We start from the raw sequence: 23,955 nt of genomic DNA on the forward strand, positions 1-23,955 counted from the left end.
TAACTGGAAAAATTCCCGGTTTTCCCAAAATTCCAGGAATTCTGTAATACAACTTTCAATTCAACATGTGACTACTTCAACATTTCTCGACCGATTTAAAACATTTCAACACTAACCATTTCAACTCATTCAGACCATTCAAATTTTTTAACATTGTGAAAAAAAATTCCCGCTTTTCCCAAAATTCCTAGATTTTTTGGAAATTCCCAATGAAATCAATGGGACATTCTTCAAAGTTTCACAATTCCCACATTTGTCATCCATTTCAAACCGTTCCAACTTCAAACTGTTCAGCCTATTTTGCAATCGCAGGCAAAATGACAAATTCCAAAAAATCCCAGAATTCCCAGTTTTACGGGACATTTTTCCAATTTAAAATGATTGGCCATTTTTCAAACTTACACCATTTCCACATTTTTCAACCTATTCTTACCATTTTACCTTCAACACATTCCACCATCCTGGAAATTCAAACTACCTTTTTTCCAAGTTCAAAAAAATGTCCAAGATTTTACAGAATTCCTGTTTTTCCTAAGCCCTATTTACACCCTTTTTTTCTGGCGACTACTCCTCCCACATTTTTCAACCGACCTCAACCGTTCTACCATCAAAACATTTTTCTTAATCAGGACAAAAAACAAAGTTGTTTTTTTGAACTGGAAAATTCCTGGTTTTCCCAAAATTCCAGGAATTTCGTAATGCCATTTCTCAATTCAACATGTAACTACTTCAACATTTCTCGACCGATTTAAAACATTTCAACACTAACCATTTCAACTCATTCAGACCATTCAAGTTTTTTAACATTGTGAAAAAAAATTCCGGCTTTTCCCAAAATTCCCTGATTTTTTGGAAATTCCCAATGAAATCAATGGGACATTCTTCAAAGTTTCACAATTCCCACATTTGTCATCCATTTCAAACCGTTCCAACTTCAAACTGTTCAGCCTATTTGGCAATCGCAGGCAAATTGACAAATTCCAAAAAATCCCAGAATTCCCAGTTTTACGGGACATTTTTCCAATTTAAAATGAATTGGCCATTTTTCAAACTTACACCATTTCCACATTTTTCAACCTATTCATACCATTCCACCTTCAACACATTCCACCATTCTGGAAATTCAAACTACCTTTTTTCCAAGTTCAAAAAAATGTCCAAGATTTTCCAGAATTCCTGCTTTTCCTAAGCCCTAATTCCACCCTTTTTTTCTGGCGACTACTCCTCCCACATTTTTCAACCCACTTCAACTGTTCTACCGTCAAAACATTCCTCTTAATCAAGACAAAAAAACGAAGTTGTTTTTTTGAACTGGAAAAATTCCTGGTTTTCCCAAAATTCCAAGAATTCCGTAATGCCATTTTTCAATTCAACATGTGACTACTTCAACATTTCTCCACCGATTTAAAACATTTCAACACCAACCATTTCAACTCATTCAGACTATTCAAGTTTTTTAACATTTTGAAAGAAAATTCCCGCTTATCCCAAAATTCCCAGATTTTTTGGAAATTCCCATTGAAATCAATGGGACATTCTTCAAAGTTTCACAATTCCCACATTTTTCATCCATTTCAAACTGTTCCAACTTCAAACTGTTCAGCCTATTCGGCAATCGCGGGCAAATTGACAAATTCCAAAAAATCCCAGAATTCCCAGAATACCCAGTTTTACGGGACATTTTCCAACATGTAGCTACTTCAACATTTCCCGACCGATTTAAAAAATGTCAACACCAACCATTTCAACTCATTCAGACCATTCAAGTTTTTTAATATTTTGAAAAAAATTCCCGCTTTTCCCAAAATTCCCAGATTTTTGGGAAATTCCCATTGAAATCAATGGGACATTCATCAAAGTTTCACAATTCCCACATTTTTCATCTGATTCAAACTGTTCCAACTTCAAAATATTCAGCCTGTTTGGGAATTACATTCTCTACTTCAACAATTCTAAAAAAAATTCCCGGAATCATATCTATGCGATCCATGCATGTTTACGGCTTGCCTTGACTAGGGTCACACAGGTGAACTGGGCAAGAACTGGGCGTGAACCCCAATCACATGAGTCAGACATATACTGTACATACAGTACAAGCGCACCCACATTCACACCTATTGAGAAATAGTCTTGTATTAGCCGCATGCAGGAAAGAAAAATGTGTGTCCCTAAATTATGTTATGAGAATTCAACACTTCAGTTGAATTCAGTGAGGAGAGACGTATTGGGCTGTACACTTAGTTACAGTTCCAACCTACGCTCTAAGGCACAGCCCACGTGTTCCACTATTTATTCGGGAGGTCCCTGGTTACATCACTGAGGCTGCTTCTGAAGGAAGGGGGGTAATTTCAGCAGCCCCAGTTAGACACAATATATGATTATTCATGAAATGGAAATGTGCTGACACTCCTGATATCGCACTGTCTTTGCTTTGTCTGCGTCAAGGTACTCGATGTTCGTCCTTGGCAGTCAGCAGGCCGGGTCTGGACATAAACACTAATGCAAGTCGCAATCTTGGATTGCAAGTTGTCCCTTTGCTTCGCAGATAGAAAAGTACAACTTCAGTACAATTGATAATAACTATAGCAACTGCCTTTAAGCATAAGAGTTGTGTGATAACTTACACATAAGTATTCTAACACTTACAGCCAATTGTGTTACATGACTGTAAACAGCATTTGTGGTGATCTCTATATGGGGTTTGATCAAAATGCTTTTGAAGAAACGTTAGCATACGGTACATGTAAGACAGATATCCTCAAATATCGTCAAATGGTCGATGAATTACTGCAGGGGTGTCAAACTCGTTTTGTTGAAGGCTACATCGCAGTTACGGCTGCCCTCAGAGGGCCACTTAGAGTGACTATGTACTAATTATAACATATACCGGTAATCTCTTCATTAAATTATCACACAATTTCATCACGTATTTTAATATTAATTGTTTTCACGTACAAATTAATGGACAAGCTGTTTATATAAACAAAAACATTTTTGAAATATGTGTTAATAGTACAAACTTTTTCCAAAAAGTCAAAGTATTTGGAGGCTATTTTTATATATTTTTATTTTTTTTAAATACTAAAAAGTTGGTTTAATATTGAGTTTATTGTAATATAGGTATATATTTTAGAATTTTAAATTTTTTTATTATTCACGCATATTATTTACCTGCCAAGTGGTATTTATGTTTCATTAGAAAAATCATTAAAGGTCTACACAAAAGCTAAAAATGTTTTTCTTTTACATTTAGTTCTTGTACTATACCAAAAATGAGCCAAACTTTCACCTTAAAACCTGACGTATGTACTGAAATGTTAATATGTTTTTTAGGTCTTTCCTAGAAATAAATACATTTAGAGTATGTGCAATGTGTGCATGCGTACATGTGTTTGGTTCACACATCACAACTATTATTAAAATGGTTAAATTCACCCATGGGAGATTATAGGTCTCCCAATAATCATGGCATTTCAAGAGTGGGTAGTTTTTTTCCATTTGAATGAATGCTATTTAAATATTAATTAGGTGCAGCCAAGCACATAACTCAGCATTTCAGAGAAATGATGTAACAACATGCATAATGGACTTGTGTGCTAAAAGTGGCATAAGCAGATGGTGATCTATTTAGAAAACCTTCCTATAATTGAATGCAATCTGCATTTTTAATTACACAATGCATGAAATATGGATGCTCATTGCCTCTTTATTTCTAATCGCATATTTTCTTTCATTGGGCATTGTCAGGATATAGAAGATAATTTCCTTCGAATACTATATCAGCCCATCAAAGGTATAAATGAGTCTGTGGAAAAGGTCCAATTTGGGGGAATTTCCGACTGGTTTTATCTAATGTCTCATTCCATTTGAGACAAAGATAGGTGACATGCAGATATTCATGTCTCTTTAAAACTAACTTAAGAACATGATTTAACTAAGCTCTGTGCTTGTTTCTTCCGATCATCATGGCTTTCTACTTTGTTCACTTTGAATGTAAATCCATCAAGATTTTGTCATGGAGATTCTGAAATGTCTGAGCAGCGTCAATTATCACTGTTCTAAACAACATTTCCTTTGGAATTTAGACTTTGCTCCCCTCTGATAGGATGAATGTAAACAACCGTTTCCAAACTCAAAATGATCTTACGAGTAAATTCAGCATCAAAAGTTGGAAACGTGGATGTAAACCTACATTAGGTACACCTCTAACAGAAGATAGCTATAAAAATGAGGCCTTACTAAGACAATACTGCTCAGTTTCAGTCAGCCAGGTCACAGATGTACAGTACTATGTTCATGCCACCAGGGAGGAATTTCTAATATTTCGCATCTCATGTGGATGCAATGGGTAAGTATAAATTCTATATATAATCATACATCTGCAGTACATTTGACATGCTCCTGCAAACCAAAGTATGTATGTATGTACACATCAGTCTCACAAAAGAAAAGTAGGTTCCATATAGTCACGCTGGCCGAGAGGTTGGACGTGCAGGTTTGAATCCTGTTTGAGGCGCTTTATTCTTTGAAACAAGTAAGTAAAGAAATAATAACTCTTATGCCAAATTGGACATACATTATGTAAAATAGGGCTGCAACTAATGCTTTCTACCATGAATTGATTAACCTGGACCCCGACTTAAACAAGTTGAAAAACGTATTCGGGTGTTAGCATTTAGTGGTCAATTGTACGGAATATGTACTGTACTGTGACGTGCAGTGAGGTTGATGGCTGGTGAGGCACTGACTTCATCACAGTCAGATTTACAAACATATGAACCCTAAAGAGCAGAGGTGGGACCAAGTCATTGTTTTGCAAGTCACAAGTAAGTCTCAAGTCTTTGCCCTCAAGTCCGAGTCAAGTCCCGAGTCAAGACAGGCAAGCCCCGAGTCAAGTCCAAAGTCAAGACTGGAAAGTCTCAAGTCAAGTCCTAAGTCCTGCATTTTGAGTTTCGAGTCCTTTCAAGTCCTTTTAACCACAGACTAATATATTAACACAGATTGTGTATGCTTTTCAAACGCTGTATTTATTTATTAAAACAAGTGCATTTTAAATTGCAGGAAAGAAAATTGTGCTGACATTGCACTTTATAATAGCACTATTAACCAGTCATTTTAAACATTAACTCATTCCTTTACAGAACAAACACATTGAAAAATAAAGTGCAAATGTACTTATTTGTACAAAAGTGTTAACATTGAAAAAACATGACATATACGTGAACATAACAAAAAAGTTGTACTTTTGTCAGGGCCCTATGCTGCATTGCATTTGCAAAAGACCAAATTAGCCAAGAGTCTGTCAGTCATTTGTGCACGATCGGGGCGTAGTATGATGCCACCATGGCTGAAAACTCGCTCCACTGGAGCACTGGAGGTAGGCACTGCCAAGACTCTCATGGCCACTCGGAACAGTGAAGGAAGAGTCTTCATGTTCAATGCCCAGAACAAAAGGGGGGAGAGAGTTTGTTTGGGTTGGTGCACTACTTGTAAGTGTATCTTGTGTTTTTTATGTTGATTTAATAAAAAAGAAAAAAAAAATATATATATATATTTCTTGTGCGGCCCGATACCAATCGATCCACAGACCAGTACCGGGCCGCGGCCCGGTGGTTGGGGACCGCTGAGGTAAACAACCAACAGTATGTCAGAAAGCTAGCTAAAACGGTACACATATTCATAATATAGTATACATTTTAACTGACCTTTATTTTACTATTTTTGTCTTTTTTTAGGTGGCTAAAATTCGCGGTGCTGCTGACCGCCGTCTAACGTTACATGTGATATATTGACTAACGTAACCCTGCTTAAAAAAATCACTGAACAAAAAGTATGAATAAGGTAGTGAACTGCAACAGATTCCCGTGTTTGCAATAACGTTATAACGTTAGCAGTGAGTTTACAGCCTCACTGATTTAACTACACAGCAAATAAAAGTCACGTTACTTAGCCAATGAACGTTATCTTACATTCAAAACTTACCGTTCTTTGTGCAATTTCAAATGCCGGACGAAGTTGGAAGTTGTTGCCTCTCCATCAGTAATTTTCGAACCGCATGTGTTGCATACTGCAAACCGTTTTGTGTTGACCACCTCGTAATTTTTATACCCAAACAAAACTATTTTAGGTATCATTTTTTGTTCACTGGCGTGTGGTTTGGACATGTCTTCTTCGTTGGTTGTCCTACAATTTGATTGGATGAATGCTGTGTGATGAAAACAAAGTAGATCTAATTTGATTGGCTGTTGTACTGAGACCACACCAGCTGACACACGCAACGCTGATAGACAAGTACACAATGAAAAATACGGAGCGCTCCCGAATAACTTTTTCATCTTTGGGTTTTGGGGAAAGTAGCAAGTCATGTCAAGTCATGTCAATTCAAAAGGATCAAGTCCAAGTGAAGTCACAAGTCATTGATGTTAAAGTCTAAGTCGAGTTGCAAGTCTTTTTACATTTTGTCAAGTCGAGTCTAAAGTCATCAAATTCATGACTCGAGTCTGACTCGAGTCCAAGTCATGTGACTCGAGTCCACACCTCTGCTAAAGAGTATCTTATTCACCATTTGATTGGCAGCAGTTAACGGGTTATGTTTAAAAGCTCATACCAGCATTCTTCCCTGCTTGGCACTCAGCATCAAGGGTTGGAATTGGGGGTTAAATCACCAACAATTATTCCCGGGCGCGGTGCCGCTGCTGCCCACTGCTCCCCTCACATCCCAGGGGGTGATCAAGGGATGGGTCAAATGCAGAGGACACATTTCACCACACCTAGTGTGTGTGACAATCATTGGTACTTTAACTTAACTTTAACTTTACACATACAAACTGTAGCACACAAAAAAGCACATTTAATAAAAAAAACGTTATTATGGTCTTACCTTTACTTATAAGTGCGGGAACAGTGGTGTTCGTGTTGGAGGAGTTGTGAATGAATGAAATATGAAATCCGTGCTGCAGTCTGCAGGTGTACCTAATGTTGTGTCCCTGCAGTCGTTCACGGCTCCTCCGGCGCGAGCATTGTTGTTTTTGCACTTTTTGGCTTCTTGTTAAGTGACTTTTTTTGGGTGGATTCGGTCTTGCACGTGGAGGGTTTGGGTGTGGGCTTTGGTTGGTGTGGCGCTCCCGTTGGGGGGTGCAGTCTGCGGCGAAGGTGCCTTAACCGGCACCAGGAGGCGGGGTTACGCGAGCCTCAGCCAGTGCGTCTTCGCAGCAGTTTTATGATCGCTCAGCACAAGAAATACGTTACACACATACAGTTGTTGACAAAATACACTGTACATTATATACCTCAGCTAACTAAACTATGGAAATGTATAATATAATTCATATAGCAATACGGTCTCACTGCACAGCAGGCCAGCAGTTAGCCGAGTCATTGTGCAATCCATGTTGAGGCACAACTGAGTGACGTGCCTCAACTGGCTGCTGATCACCGCACCGTCTCTTCTCAGTATTTGAACGGCAAATGTGAAAATTCAGCGATTTTGAATAAAAATAATCTAAAACTGGTGAAGTTAAATGGAAAATAACTTTGTAGTATAATCACTGGATACATTTAACAATTTAATTAATCTTTTTTCTTTTTACATTTTTTTTCTTTCCATGATGGCAGGTGAGGCCCTGCCTCACCTGCCTCTAGTGACCGCACGTCACTGGTACTGTACTGTGCAATCTACTAATAAAAGTTTCAATCAGTCAATCAATCAATCAATCAATCAATGTTTGCTTATATAGCCCTCAATCACGAGTGTCTCAAAGGGCTGCATAAGCCACAACGACATCCTCGGCTCAGATCCCACATCAGGGCAAGGAAAAACTCAAACCAATGGGACAATGAGAAACCTTGGAGAGGACCGCAGATGTGGAGAACCCTACCCCTGGGCGACCGGTGCAATGGATGTCGAGTGGATCTAGCATAATATTGTGAGAGTCCAGTCCATAGTGGATCTAACATAATAGTGAGACTCCAGTCCATCGTGGATCTAGCATAATATTGTGAGAGTCCAGTCCATAGCGGATCTAACATAATAGTGAGAGTCCAGTCCATAGTGGATCTAACATAATATTGTGAGAGTCCAGTCCATAGTGGATCTAACATAATAGTGAGAGTCCAGTCTATAGTGGATCTAACATAATAGTGAGAGTCCAGTCCATAGTGGATGTAACATAATAGTGAGAGAGTCCAGTCCATAGTGGATCTAACATAATAGTGAGAGTCCAGTCCATAGTGGATCTAGCATAATATTGTGAGAGTCCAGTCCATAGTGGATCTAACATAATAGTGAGAGTCCAGTCCATAGTGGATCTAACATAATAGTGTGAGAGTCCAGTTTATAGTGGATCTAACATAATAGTGAGAGTCCAGTCCATAGTGGATCTAACATAATATTGTGAGAGTCCAGTTCATAGTGGATCTAACATAATAGTGAGAGTCCAGTCCATAGTGGATCTAACATAATAGTGTGAGAGTCCAGTCCATAGTGGATCTAACATAATAGTGAGAGTCCAGTCCATAGTGGATCTAACATAATAGTGTGAGAGTCCAGTTCATAGTGGATCTAACATAATAGTGAGAGTCCAGTCCATAGTGGATCTAACATAATAGTGTGAGAGTCCAGTCCATAGTGGATCTAACATAATAGTGAGAGTCCAGTCCATAGTGGATCTAACATAATAGTGTGAGAGTCCAGTCCATAGTGGATCTAACATAATAGTGAGAGTCCAGTCCATAGTGGGGCCAGCAGGAGACCATCCCGAGCGGAGACAGGTCAGCAGCGCAGAGACGTCCCCAACCGATGCACAGACGAGCGGTCCACCCCGGGTCCCGAATTTGGACAGCCAGCGCTTCATTCGTGGCCACCAAACCTGTGCCCCCCCCTCCATGAAGGAGACTGGGGCAGAGCAAAAAAGAAACGGCAGATCAACTGATCTAAAAGGGGGGTCTATTTAAAGGCGAGAGTATACAAATTAATTTTAAAATGGGACTTAAATGCTTCTACTGAGGTAGCATTTCAATCGTTGACGACGAGTCAGCTTTTATTTTTCGACTTGTCAAACGGTTATTGCGTATGATCTGCTGTACACGCTTGAGTTTAATGTTGAGTCCGCGTCTTGATTTTGACTCAGTTGGAAAACCAACTTAAGCATGACCTCTCTACTTAAATTATGAAATAATGACTATGTTATGCTGTGCAATTAGGATGAGTTTGATTTATGTATATGTACTGAATGCAGTGATGGGCAGTAACAAGCTACATTTAGTTAAGCTACATAGCTTAACTACATCTTCCAGTATTGATTGATTGATTGAAACTTGTATTAGTATATTGCACAGTACAGTACATATTCCGTACAATTGACCACTAAATGGTAACACCCCAATAAGTTTTTCAACTTGTTTAAGTCGGGGTCCACGTTAATCAATTCATGGCACAAATATATACTATCAGCATAATACAGTCATCACACAAGTTAATCATCGGAGTATATAGTAGCTTGCCGGTAGTTTAGCTACGGGTAGCTTTTTTTGTGGCTTAGCTACTTTTAAACCCAGGTAGCGAAGTAGCTTACATCAAGGCTAAAAGCTACAAAGAAAAAGAAAAAATGGCCTGCGAATCAAGGCCAGAACAAAATATGGAGAGAATACAGTCACCTGGATCAATGACAACGTCCAACGGATAAAATCCACTGGGATTGGTTGGTGTTTGTATGATGAGTCAGAGTTGGCTAGACGTTGGGTAGACTTTGTCTCCCGGCTGGCCTGGGAACTCCTCGGGATCCCCCGGGAAGAGCTGGACGAAGTGGCTGGGGAGAGGAAAGTCTGGGCTTCTCTGCTTAGGCTGCTGCCCCCGCGACCCGACCTCGGATAAGCGGAAGAAGATGGATGGATGGATGGATGGCTGTACTATTTTTTCAATACATTACATTGGTGGTAACTATTGTTTATTTCTTTTTTCTTTTTTAAAAAAAAACATTTGTTTATTGAATTTTTGACATATACAGTCCAGAAATACAATTAAATACAATTAATAGAGGCAAATATTGACATGAAGCCACAGACAACTGCGCTCCTGAGTGTCCCCGGCACGGTGCAGCAATACACAAAAGCAGACAAAAGGCTCATCAATTATCTACCTTTCAATCACTTTTCAATCCAGGTTGAATTTGAGATCAGTCTCTTTTTTCTCCTATTTTAGGAAACCACCCTATACGTGTTTATTAATTTTCTTTTTTTGAAATCAAGCAATGTTAAAGGACAAGATATTGTATAATTTTATGAAACCGTCGCCATAAAGCGAAAAAAAAAGGTTTTAGTACATCCATCCATAGTACATTGGATTGTAACCAAAAAAACTTTTTACGTTTTACTTTTACTTACTGCGATGAGGTGGCGACTTGTCCAGGGTGTACCCCGCCTTCCGCCCGATTGTAGCTGAGATAGGCTCCAGCGCCCCCCGCGACCCCAAAGGGAATAAGCGGTAGCAAATGGATGGATGGATGGACGTTTTACTTTATGTCACAAAGAATATAACCACAGTGAAAAATAAATTTGCAGACATAAAGTGCATGGCATCCTGTGAAACATTACATTCAGTGCAAAAAATATTTTTTTATCCAGTACTGTTAGGGTTATTTAGCTGCAATTATTTACCATAATTGAGTACATTTTTACACTTGTATTCAATTATGGCAGTTTATCAATTAAAAAATTGTCAACAAACATTTGTTGACAATAACAAATGTTTGTTGATGAATTTTTGTCTATTATTAGGACTAATCGTTGTAGCCCTAATGCAAAAAAACACAAAAAAAACAGTGTAGTTTACAATAAAGATTTAATAGATATAACTTTAAAAAATTAAATAGTACATCCCAAATATTAGTGTGAGTATACAGTATGTTCCAAGGATGAATTTTTCTTGAATTTTTGCAAAGGAATTACCGTACACTACAGTACTTCCCCCAAGTGATAGTGATCCGACATAATTATATGTTTGCCCTACAAAAGGCTGCATGCGTCCTAGTGTTTACTATTTCGAGTACTCTGGATCGTCTCCTAGCAACTGTGGGCCTGAAAGGCCATATATACACAGTCAGTGGGCATTCTTCTTGGGGTAACATGGCATGCTCGAGCACAGGCAGTGGTTCCTATGGCAACCTCTCACACAAGTGTTGAAAGAACATAATTTTTAAAAGAGGTAGGTGAAGCTAGATAATAGTCAAATACTTTGAAAATCCCTGCACCGTTCATCGATATTTGCAAACTGTAGCGCCCTGCTGCACTTATGTGCTAATGTCTACAGACTTTGTTATGTCTTGCATTCTTGCTCGGTGGCATTCAGCATGACAGGAATGCGACTTTCATGTTATCCATTCCTGAACTCAAGCTTGCACGATTAACAGTGAGGAAGAATTGTCTTTGTGCAAAGTTAAGAACACAAATAATCAAATGCAGTAGCTTCCAGAGTGCACTTAATGTTAAAAATTCAACTGTCATACTGACTCCTGTTCACTCTGTGATACCAACAATGAATCTTAGTGGTTTTCTCTCTGCACTGATAGTAAATGGGCTTTTACGCTGTGACTGCTGCTCTCTATTGGCAGATAAGAGTGTTGCATTTGATTTTGTGTTTGCTAAAATACAAACACTACAATAAAGAACAGCCATGAAGTGGCTCATTACACACATATACAGATACTATTGTATAAACAAAACACTTTTATTAACTCACTATTATACACCCACACAGTCAGATCATCCATCCATCCATTTTCTTCCGCTTATCCGAGGTCGGGTCGCGGGGGCAGCAGCCTAAGCATAGAAGCCCCTCTCCCCAGCCACTTCGTCCAGCTCCTCCCGGGGGATCCCGGGAGACGTAGTCTTCCCAACGTGTCCTGGGTCTTCCCCTTGGCCTCTTGCTGGTCAGACGTGTCCCAAACAACTCCCTAGGTAGGCGTTCGGGTGGCTTCCTGAGCAGATGGCCGAACCACCTCATCTGGCTCCTCTCCATGTGGAGGAGCAGCGGCTTTACTCTGAGCTCCTCCCGGATGGCAGAGCTTCTCACCCTATCTCTAAGGGAGAGACCCGCCACCCGGCGGAGAAAACTCATTTCGGCCGCTTGTACCCGTAATTAGGGATGATGTTCGAAACCGGTTCTCCCGGTTGTTCGATAAGAAAAGAACCGATTCCATGGACTCAAATCCCTTTTTAAGAACCGGTTCCCGTTATCGAGTCCACTATAGTAAAGAAAAAGAGTTGGTTCTTTATTCGAATCCTTGGAACGAATCCTGTCTCACAGGAAATGCCCTGTGGTACAACCCAGAAAATTATGTAGCTCAGTCATTAGACGGCAGATACAGAAGCAGCAACAAGGTTTATTATATATATATATATATATATATATATATATATATATATATATATATATATATATATATATATATATATATATACATATATACATATATATATATATATATATATATATATATATATATATATATATATATATACTTTTTTGTATTCTATTTTAGTTACTTTGAATTTACAACCCTCTGACTGTGTTTTGTACTGTTTTTGTACTGTTCTGTACTGTTTTTGTTTCTCGTCTGTTTGTAATTGAAATATATAAATAAAGGTTAAAAAAAAAGGGGAAAAAAAGAACGAAAAGAAGCAGCCGGAAAAAACGCCTCAAGGTATGGCTTCATTTTAGAAAAAAATACGACGAGGAAACGGCTATCTGCAATTATTGCCAGGCTTCACTCTCATGTAAGGGGCGGAAGCACAACAAGCATGATGAGACATGTTCAGGCCGTACATAACCTGAACGTTCAGGAAAGGTGTCGTGGAGAAGCAGCGACAGAGATGACGAAGCACGCTCCTCTTCCTCTGCTTCAACCTGCAGCGCCAATTCCAGTGATAGTGCTGGTGAGTAACTAACGTTAACTGTTTCCGGTAAATTTCCATATCTGCTCACTCGTAGCCTTTAGGCTAAAATAAGGTTACCTCTTATGTCAACCAGGACTGCAGTAATGTTAGCTAGACTAACGTTACCGAAGCATAGTCAGTGGCTAACGGTAACGTTAACGTTAGCCTTTTTGTATGTGTCTGATAACGTTAACGGTATCTTGTAGCCTACACCACTCCAGAGTTTGCAGGTCTGTTTAATAAACTAGTGCTTTCTTTCTTTCTTTAGTTTATTTCGTGCATGAACACACTTACAGCATAACACATCACAGTTCCATATCATTTCACTTTACATCATGTCCGAAAAGGAGTAGGAAGAAGTAAAGTTTATTTAATCCTACCCCTTTCCCACTTCAGAGCGTTTACAAATTTATAAATATATCATTTACTGACCTTTTTATAATAAAATAACATCTGTGAATTAGTATATACAACAGTTTTGTAATATGTAATTAATTAATTCAGTCATTATTAATATACTGAGATGAAGAATATCTTATTTTCAATAAGGTTGAAAGTATTTCTCATAATTCTTCTTTGTACTTTGTAAGCACTATTCATTTGAAAAACCTCTTAAAGTGGATCATATCAGTACAATGTTTAACTTCATTACTTAATCCATTCCATTATTTAATTCCACATACTGATGCTAAAGACTTAATAACAGACACCCTAGTCTTCACATTCAGCTAATTTCCCCCCTAATTATATGTTGTGTCTGTCCCTCATTTTCCCTCCAGGACAAAGACGTGCAGTCATTCCTGGAAGAGGCCACACTGATGGACCCCAGAAGGATGTTCCAATAGCAGCAGAAGTGCACATTTTGGAGAGCTGTATTATTTTCAGTTTTGTGCCCAAGGGACTGATTTTATTTAACACTATAGTATTATTTATACACCTATAGTGATCAAAGAGACAGGTTGTTTTTGTGTTACTGTATATATTTGTTTTTCTGGAAAAATCCCACTTAATATACTTTGGGTAACAACAGTCAATATTTATTTTTATTTTTTATTTTTTTAGGGGGGTAACAACAGTCAATATTTATTTATTTATTTGATTTGATTATTTTCTTATAAAATAAAAGTGAGCTTTTGTTAAACCAAATATTGTGTGTTTTTTCCACATACAACAACCTATCTGGATTGGATAAGAGAATCGATAAGGAGTCAATAAGAGGATTTGATAATGGGCTCGAACTCGATAATTTCTTATCAAACATCATCCCTACCCGTGATCTTGTCCATTCGGTCATAACCCAAAGCTCATTAGCATAGGTGAGGATGGGAACGTAGATCGAACGGTAAATTGAGAGCTTTGCCTTCCGGCTCAGCTCCTTCTTCATCACAACGGATCGATACAGCATCCGCATTACTGAAGACGCCGCACCGATCCGCCTGTTGATCTCACCATCCACTCTTCCCTCACCCGTGAGCAAGACTCCTAGGTACTTGAACTCCTCCACTTGGGGCAAGATCTCCTCCCCAACCTGGAGATGGCACTCCACCCTTTCCCGGGCGAGAACCATGGACTCGGACTTGGAGGTGCTGATTCTCATCCCAGTCGCTTCACACTCGGCTGCAAACTTATCCAGTGAGAGCTGAAGATCCTGGCCAGTTGAAGCCATCAGGACCACATCATCTGCAAAAAGCAGAGACCTAATCCTGCAGCCACCAACCGGATCCCCTCAATGCCCTGACTGCGCCTAGAAATTCTGTCCATAAAAGTTATGAACAGAATCGGTGACAAAGGGCAGCCTTGGCAGGGTCCAACCCTCACTGGAAACGGGTCCGACTTACTGCCGGCAATGCGCACCAAGCTCTGACACTGATCATACAGGGAGCAGACCGCCACAATCAGACAGTCCGATACCCCATACTCTCTGAGCACTCCCCACAGGACTTCCCGGGGGACACGGTCAAATGCCTTCTCCAAGTCCACAAAGCACATGTAGACTGGTTGGAAAAACTCCCATGCACCCTCAAGGACCCTGCCGAGAGTATAGAGCTGGTCTACCGTTCCACGACCAGGACGAAAACCACACTTACAGTCAAATCAAGTCAGCCTTATTTATATGGCGACAGTTCAAGGCACTTTCTTCATACACGAAACAGCACATTCTAAGACAGCGATAAAAAAACATAGCATTAACATTACAGGAACCAAATTATACTGGTTATTATTATTACTATTTTTGTTGAGAAGCTTACAGCCTGTTAAGTAGAGTTAGTCATTAAGTTCCTAGGGATCAATGTTTGGACCAGTACTGTTCTTTATAGGCTGTATTAGGAAGAAGTGTTAACTATTATACACAATGTTGTCATCCCTCCCCCAATCCACCTGTTTTCTCTCTCTGCCTCAGCGTTGGCTTAAGGCTTTTTGTGTCTTATGTGTTATGTTACTATAAGGCAGGCCTGGGCAATTATTTTACTCGGGGGGCCAGATTTAGATAAAAAAGTGTGTCTGGGGGCCACTATATCTATTTTTAGGAACACTAATACAAAACCTCACAATAATGATTGAAAGCTAAAAACGTTATGACAGACCGCCTTAAAAAAACAGAATGGAATTTGAATTTTTTTTTACAGAATGTACATGAAAATAAAGAATGTGGGATTTACAATATTAACTATGAAGGATAAAACACTGAATATTGACAACATATTTTACAATCAACCGAAACGCAACCAAAATGCAACAAACATAGTGAAAAAAACCCACCTACAATCTGAGATACCTCATAGTGACCATAGTAACTAATTAGATGACCATAGTAACTAATTTGATGACCATAGTAACTAATTCTCCCTCACAAGTCACTTCACAAACTTCAGCTTCTCCAGAACTCTGCAGCCCAGATAATCACCAGAACCCCTTCAATCCAGCACATCACCCCTGTTCTGCAGCAACTCCACTGGCTACCCATCAAACACCGTATCCACTTTAAAATAGTTCTCCTCACTTTCAAAGCCATCCATAACCTCTCTCCGTCATATCTCTCTGACCTGATCCATGTCGCCACGCCCTCACGTTCCCTAAGATCCTCTTCATCCATCCATCTCACTGTCCCTTTATTTAAACTGTCCACCATGGGTGCCCGAACTTTCAGCCGCTCTGCCCCACATCTTTGGAACTCTTTGCCACCAGACCCTCATAACTTAGACTCAATATCTCTCTTCAAATCAAGACTCAAAACACACATATTCCTGACTGACTATTCATTGTAATCATCTTTTCTTCTCTATCTTTGTTGTTGTTATTATTGTTGTTTTTATCCAATTTGATTTTATTGTTTTGATTTTGTATGGTGTCCTTGAGTGCCCAGAAAGGCGCCTTATAAATAAAATGTATTAGTGTTATTATTATTATTATTAATTAGATGACCAGTATAGTTGAAGACTTACGGTCATTAGAAAACATCACTGCACATCATAATGGCAGCTACACTTTACATCTTAAACATTAAAAAAATGTATTTGGGAATGTCCGGCGGGCCAGATTGAAAAGCTCAAAGCTTAATTTGCCCAGGTCTGCTATAAGGTTTGATTTTATATGTTGCTAATCAAATTGAACCCTGCGAGGCTCCAGATATAATGAACATTTCCGCCCAAATGCAGCGGAGATAGGCTCCAGCACCCCCCGCAACCCCAAAAGGGACAAGCGGTAGAAAATGGATGGATATAAACAGTAGTCTAAAAACAACTGTGTACAGTGTTTCTGCCTTTGTCCCTCTACTCTTTCTCAATGTACTGTAAGGCAGACTGGCTCAGTTTTTCCTTGCCACTGTCCTCGTTAATGCAGGGTTCAGTTGTTTCTTATTGTGTCAATGACAGTACGATGATTTCACGTAGAAACCAGACTTTCGTCTCATGTAGCGAGGAGATTTTTCAAAATCCTGACTGAAAGTCCTAAAATAAAAGATTTTTTTCCTAGAACTGTTTGGGAAGTGTGTGACAGGCTTAGCCGGTTGATCGATATTCGGTTCAGTTCAGTTTCAGTTTATGTGGAACATGCATACGATACAATGTAGTGCATCACATGTTCCCAGTTGTTTCATTGCAGCACGTCCGAAAAGGAGTCGGAAGAAGCTGAGCTTATTTAATCCTACCCCTTTTCATACAATAGCAATTTTATCCAATTTCCTTGTTCTCTGTAACATTAAAGGCCTACTGAAAGCCACTACTACCGACCACGCAGTCTGATAGTTTATATATCAATGATGAAATCTTAACATTGCAACACATGCCAATACGGCCGGGTTAGCTTACTAAAGTGCAATTTTAAATTTTGCGCGAAATATCCTGCTGAAAACGTCTCGGTATGATGACGCCTGCGCGTGACGTCACGGATTGTAGAGGACATTTTGGGACAGCATGGTGGCCAGCTATTAAGTCGTCTGTTTTCATCGCAAAATTCCACAGTATTCTGGACATCTGTGTTGGTGAATCTTTTGCAATTTGTTCAATGAACAATGGAGACAGCAAAGAAGAAAGCTGTAGGTGGGAAGCGGTGTATTGCGGCAGGTGTTGTGCCGGATAACGCACCCCCGCCGTAGAATGCACCCCCTGACTGTTGTGCCGGATAACACATTGTTTACATTCCTGGAGGATGACAGTCAAGCTTTACCATTGGCCTGTGGAGAACTGGGACTCTTATCAGGAGGACTTTGATTGGATACGCAGACACGGTACCGTGAGTACGCATGCAGCTGCGGCTTCCAAACATTTGATCGCTTGCCCGTACGTGCGTGCCGCTATGTGCATGTCACGTACGTAACTTTGGGGACTTAGGGGAAATATATGTGCTGTATGAACTTTGGGGAGGTGAACGGTACTTTGGACTGTGGGATTGAATGTGTTGTGCAGGTGTTTGAGTTGTATTGGCGGGTTATATGGACGGGAGGGGGGAGGTGTTTGTTATGCGGGATTCATTTGTGGCATATTAAATATAAGCCTGGTTGTGTTGTGGCAAATAGAGTGTCTTGTGTTTAGTTACTGTTTTAGTCATTCCCAGCTGAATATCAGGTCCCACCCGCCTCTCACAGCATCTTCCCTATCTGAATCGCTCCCACTGCCCTCTAGTCCTTCACTCTCACTTTCCTCATCCACGAATCTTTCATCCTCGCTCAAATTAATGGGGAAATCGTCGCTTTCTCGGTCCGAATCGCTCTCGCTGCTGGTGGCCATGATTGTAAACAATGTGCAGATGCGAGGAGCTCCACAACCTGTGACGTCACGCTACTCGTCTGCTACTTCCGGTACAGGCAAGGCTTTTTTATCAGCGACCAAAAGTTGCGAACTTTATCGTCGATGTTCTCTACTAAATCCTTTCAGCAAAAATATGGCAATATCGCGAAATGATCAATTATGACACATAGAATGGACCTGCTATCCCCGTTTAAATAAGAAAATCGCATTTCAGTAGGCCTTTAAAGTACCAATGATTGTCACACACACACTAGGTGTGGTGAAATGTGTCCTCTGTATTTGACTCACCCCCTGAGAGGTGAGGGGAGCAGTGAGCAGCAGCGGTGGCCGCGCACGGGAATCATTTTTTGCGATTTAACCCCCAATTCCAACCCTTGATGCTGAGCGCCAAGCAGGGAGGTAATGCTCCCATTTTTATAGTCTTTGGTATGACTCGGCCGGGGTTTGAACTCACGACCTACCCATCTCAGGGCGGACACTCTAACCACTCGGTAAACAAATATTAAATACATAAATAATCTTTGTCTCAATAAAAACAAAAACAAAATAATTCTTGTAGTGTGTACTTTGTGAACACTTTGAACAGTCTCTTAAACTGAATCATATTGCTGCTTTGTTTCATTTCTTTGCTTAATCCATTCCATCATTTAATTCCACATACTGATATGATAAAGGTTTCAAGTGTTGTACGAGCGTACAAATGTTTTAAACTAGGTTTTCCTCTAAGATTATATTTCTCCTCTTTTGTTGAGAAGAATTGTTGTACATTCTTGGCTAGCAGGTTATAGTTTGCTTTGTGCCTCATTTTAGATGTTTGCAAATGCACCAAATCGTTATCAATATTTGTGATTCAATAAATAACTGGTTTGTATGTTCTCTATAGCCAACATGATGTATTATTATAATTGATCTTTTTTGTAACACAGTTAGTGAATGAAGCGCACATTTCTAGTTATTTCCCCATGTCTCTACACAGTAACTCAGATATGTAACACTAGTGAGCAGTAAAGAAAATGAAGTGATTTTTGGTCTAGAACATGTTTTGCTTTATTCATTATTGACGTGTTTCTTGCTACTTTATGTTGTATATTTTTGACATGAGGTTTCCAGTTAATTTGATCATCTATTACACCCAAAAATGTGTTTTCTTTTACCCTTTCAATATTTACTCCGTCTATTTGTATTTGTGTTTGACTTTCTCTTCTACTGTTACCAAATATCATTATTTTAGTTTCACTGAGATTCAAAGATAGTCTGTTTTTGTCAAACCATCTTTTTAATTTGCTAATTTCTTCTGTCATTATTCTTTTATTAGCTTATGTGTGTTCTCTCCTGAACAAAACACAGTTGTATCATCTGCAAATAATACTAACTTTAACCCTGTAAGACCCAAATATAGAAAAACCTAAAAAAAATATATTTGACCTTTCAGATGTTGTTGTAGGAGGCATTTGATGCAGAAATTGAAGAGTTAAAAAAAAAGTTTATGTATGTTTTTAGAGAAATGTTGTAATATTGCAACATTGGGCAATTTGGGAGCAGAATTTCTGTATTTGTACTCACGTTGTCTGAACAACTAAGGGTTCATTTGCAGGGTTTACTGCTCACTTATCCCCATAACGGTATATACCATTAATAATAATCACACATTAGTTATATTTTTATGAAGTCATCTATTACAAATCAGAGGTGTGGACTCGAGTCACATGACTTGGACTCGAGTCAGACTCGAGTCATGAATTTGATGACTTTAGACTCGACTTGACAAAATGTAAAGAGACTTGCAACTCGACTTAGACTTTAACATCAACGACTTGTGACTTCACTTGGACTTGAGCCTTTTGACTTGACATGACTTGCTACTTTCCCCAAAATCCAAAGCTTAAAAAGTTATTTGGGAGCGCTCCGTATTTTTCATTTTCTTCGTCTGCGTCAATAAGCGTGTTGTTCCTGTCAGCTTGTGTGCTCTCAGTACAACAGCCAATCAAATTAAATCTACGTTGTTTTCATCACACAGCATTCATCCAATCAAAGTGCAGGAGAACCAATGAACAAGAGTTGTCAAACAATGTGCCAGTGAGAAACAATTATGCCAAAGTTGGTTTCGTTCGGGTATAAAAACTACGACTTGGTCAACAAAAAACGAATTGCAGTATGCAAATCACGCAGTTCGAATATCACAGACGGAGACGCAACAACTTCCAACTTCGTTCGACATTTGAAGTTGCACAAAGAAGGGTAAGTTTTGAATGTAAGATAACGTTTATTGGCTGAGTAACATGACTTTAATTTGCTGTGTAGTTAAATCAGTGAGGCTGCAAACTCACTGCGAACGTTATAACCATAGACATCTTATAAGTAGACGCAGCATAGAGCGCTACTGCCTACTGGCGCAAACGAGACGCGTGGCCGCCATCTTGGAGTGGTGATCCGCTCCACTCAGTGCAATTCATTTGGCAGGAGCAATGAACTGTCAGCGCATTTAATTCATTTCACCTCACTGAATACCACTGATTTTCACCCCCCTTTTTTGTCATACGTGTAGCTATGATAACAGACACATGTTTTGGCGTGTTTTATTATTCATAGTTTGCTTAACAGTAATGTAATATTCTTATATGCTATAAGCGACCAGACGTCCGAGATCAAAACTGGGAATATAATCCCAGAGAAGGGGAATAAAACGGTAAACTATTTTTAAATTGAAGAAAGAATATGATTAGGTTATATATACATGCGTATATCCTACAGAAATCATGCATGAATACATTAGATATCTATATATCTTAGGGACCTGTAGACTGTATCTCTGTTGCTGCAGCAGCAGAGAGTTTATTCTGTCTTGACACTTTGTATTGATATTTTCTATTACATTCTTCCCTTAAATGATCATGTTTGCAGTGATTGTTTTATATGTATTTTTTATGTAAGTCGCTTTGGATAAAAGCGTCTGCCAAATACTTAAACATAAACACATATAAACACCTGAAAGTCTTCATATCAGCTAAAACCACCAATCTGTTTCACTGGATTCAGAATAAAACCAAATTCTGTTTTACCCAACAATGTTAGTATTTGGGGCAGCACGGTGGTACAGGGGTTAGTGCATCTGCCTCACAATACGAAGGTCCTGAGTAGTCTTGGGTTCAATCCCGGGCTCGGGATCTTTCTGTGTGGAGTTTGCATGTTCTCCCCGTGACTGCGTTGGGTACTCCGGCTTCCTCCCACCTCCAAAGACATGCACCTGGGGATAGGTTGATTGGCAACACTAAATTGGTCCTAGTGTGTGAATGTGAGTGTGAATGTTGTCTGTCTATCTGTGTTGGCCCTGCGATGAGGTGGCGACTTGTCCAGGGTGTACCCCGCCTTTCGCCCGATTGTAGCTGAGATAGGCTCCAGCGCCCCCCGCGACCCCAAAAGGGAATAAGCGGTAGAAAATGGATGGATGGATGTTAGTATTTGAATATTGTTACTTGAAGACTTATTCCTGGTTACAATTATACTGTTAAGAAAGTATTGTCTTATACTTTGCCTAAAATGAGAATGCATCATAATCAGTGGCGGCTGGTGAATTTTGTTTTAGGTGGGGCTGAAAGTTTGTAAACCAAACCCCTGTAGGGGGGTCATCCTCACCCAGAAGATTTATTTGTGATTTTCACATACAAATATTGAAGATCTTTGCTCCGTCTCAACTCTGTGCTAATATTATTTTCATAAAATACAACCAATAGTACGTTAATGTTAAATCTTACTTGTGAAAAGTAATTCCCCGATACCTATTTTCAACAGTCCGCTCATTTGAGCAGGAAAACGCTGAACACCAGCCCGGCATCTTTGTTTTCTACCTGTCAACTGTCAGTTTAGGCTGCTCGCCGGCTCCTCATCACCACTTCAAGATGGCGGCTAAATTGCTCACGTCACAGCAACCAATGCTGCGTCTACTTATAAGATGTATATGATTGTAACGTCATTGCAAACACAGCAATATGTTGCATCCACTGCAGTTCGTTACCTTATTCATACTTTTTGTCCAGTGATTTTTTTTAAGCAGGGTACACATAACGTTACGTTAGTCAATGTATCACACACAGTAACATAACGTTAGTCAATGTATCACACACAGTAACATTACGTTAGTCAATGTATCACACACAGTAACATTACGTTAGTCAATGTATCACACACAGTAACATTACGTTAGTCAATGTATCACACACAGTAACATTACGTTAGTCAATGTATCACACACAGTAACATTACGTTAGTCAATGTATCACACACAGTAACATTACGTTAGTCAATGTATCACACACAGTAACGTAACGTTAGACGGCGGTCAGCAGCACCGTGTATTTTAGCCACCTACAAAAAGACAAACATAGTCAAATAAAGGTCAGTTAAAATGTATACTATATTAAGAATATGTGTACATATTGCATAGGGCCTTGACATCTAAAAAGTACAACTCTGTTCATTGTTATGTTCATATATTTGTTATGTTTTTAAGTGTACGCACACATCAACACACATACAGTATGAGATGAGATCAATGAGATAAGGTAAGAACAGGATAGAAACTGCTGTGGAACTAGTTACAATGCAATATGCCATGGAAATACAATGTTAACACTTTTGTGCAAATAAGTACAGTTGCACTTGTTTTTTCAAATGTGTTTATTCTGTGAAGGAATGAGTTACATGTTTAAAATGACTGGTTAGTAGTGCTATTATGAAGTGCAATGTCACCACTATCTTTTCCCCTGCAATTTCAAATGCACTTGTTTTAATAAATAAATACAGCGTTTTAAAAGCATACACAATCTGTGTAAATACATTAGTCTGTGGTTAAAACGACTTGAAAGGACAGGAAACTCAAAATGCAGGACTTGGGACTTGACTTGAGACTTTCCAGTCTTGACTTTGGACTTGACTCGAGACTTGAGGGCAAAGACTTGAGACTTGTGACTTGCAAAGCAATGACTTGGTCCCACCTCTGTTACAAATATAAAAAATATGAAACAAGATAAAACTGTTAAAACACTTTCCCCCCCTCTTTTTTTCTTTTCATGACATTGGTCATGAAGACTTTCATTGGTGAAAGTCCTAAAAACAGTCCCTGTCGTCTGCAAAACAAAGACGAACATCACACTTTCTGCATTGTGTGTTGGTGTATCCTGTATTGCAGTGTCTGCAGCCTCATCATCTCATCCACAGAGTTGTGTTCTTCTGGTACGACCTGCAGGCATTTCTCTCTGAATGAATCAAGCCAGAGTCTGAGTTTCCATAGTTTGTCTTTCTTTTCCGTCTCAGATATTACATTTTGTAAACAACATGACAGTGACGTCAACAGGGATTGGAATCTGTTGCGTGGCATCACATCAGCAACAGGTGGTGGACCAAGTGTTCAGGGTAGACAATAGTGTCTGCCTGGTAAATCGCTTTGGACAAAAGTGTCCAAATTCCATCAATGGATTAATGCCTCTAATTATCATACTAAAAGGAAAACATGCATACCCCCATTACATCCACACAGTCCGGAAAATTCCTTTCCCCAGAACTGAATTCTGAACTGAAGTTATGGAATTTTAGGTCAGGCTGATCAATTAACTACATTTTTTAGAGATACAACTTTTAAATCAGTCAAATTTGACCAGAACACAACACAAGGGTAGAATGTATACTGTCCATGTCTAGAGAAAATACTTCAGGCAGTGGTGTAGTGGAGGGAATACAACCTGTTTGAGCCCACTGCAACAAGCCAGCTATTTGACTACCACAT

Source organism: Nerophis lumbriciformis, linkage group LG13, assembly GCF_033978685.3.
Source record: "Nerophis lumbriciformis linkage group LG13, RoL_Nlum_v2.1, whole genome shotgun sequence".
Taxonomy (NCBI): Eukaryota; Metazoa; Chordata; class Actinopteri; order Syngnathiformes; family Syngnathidae; genus Nerophis; species Nerophis lumbriciformis.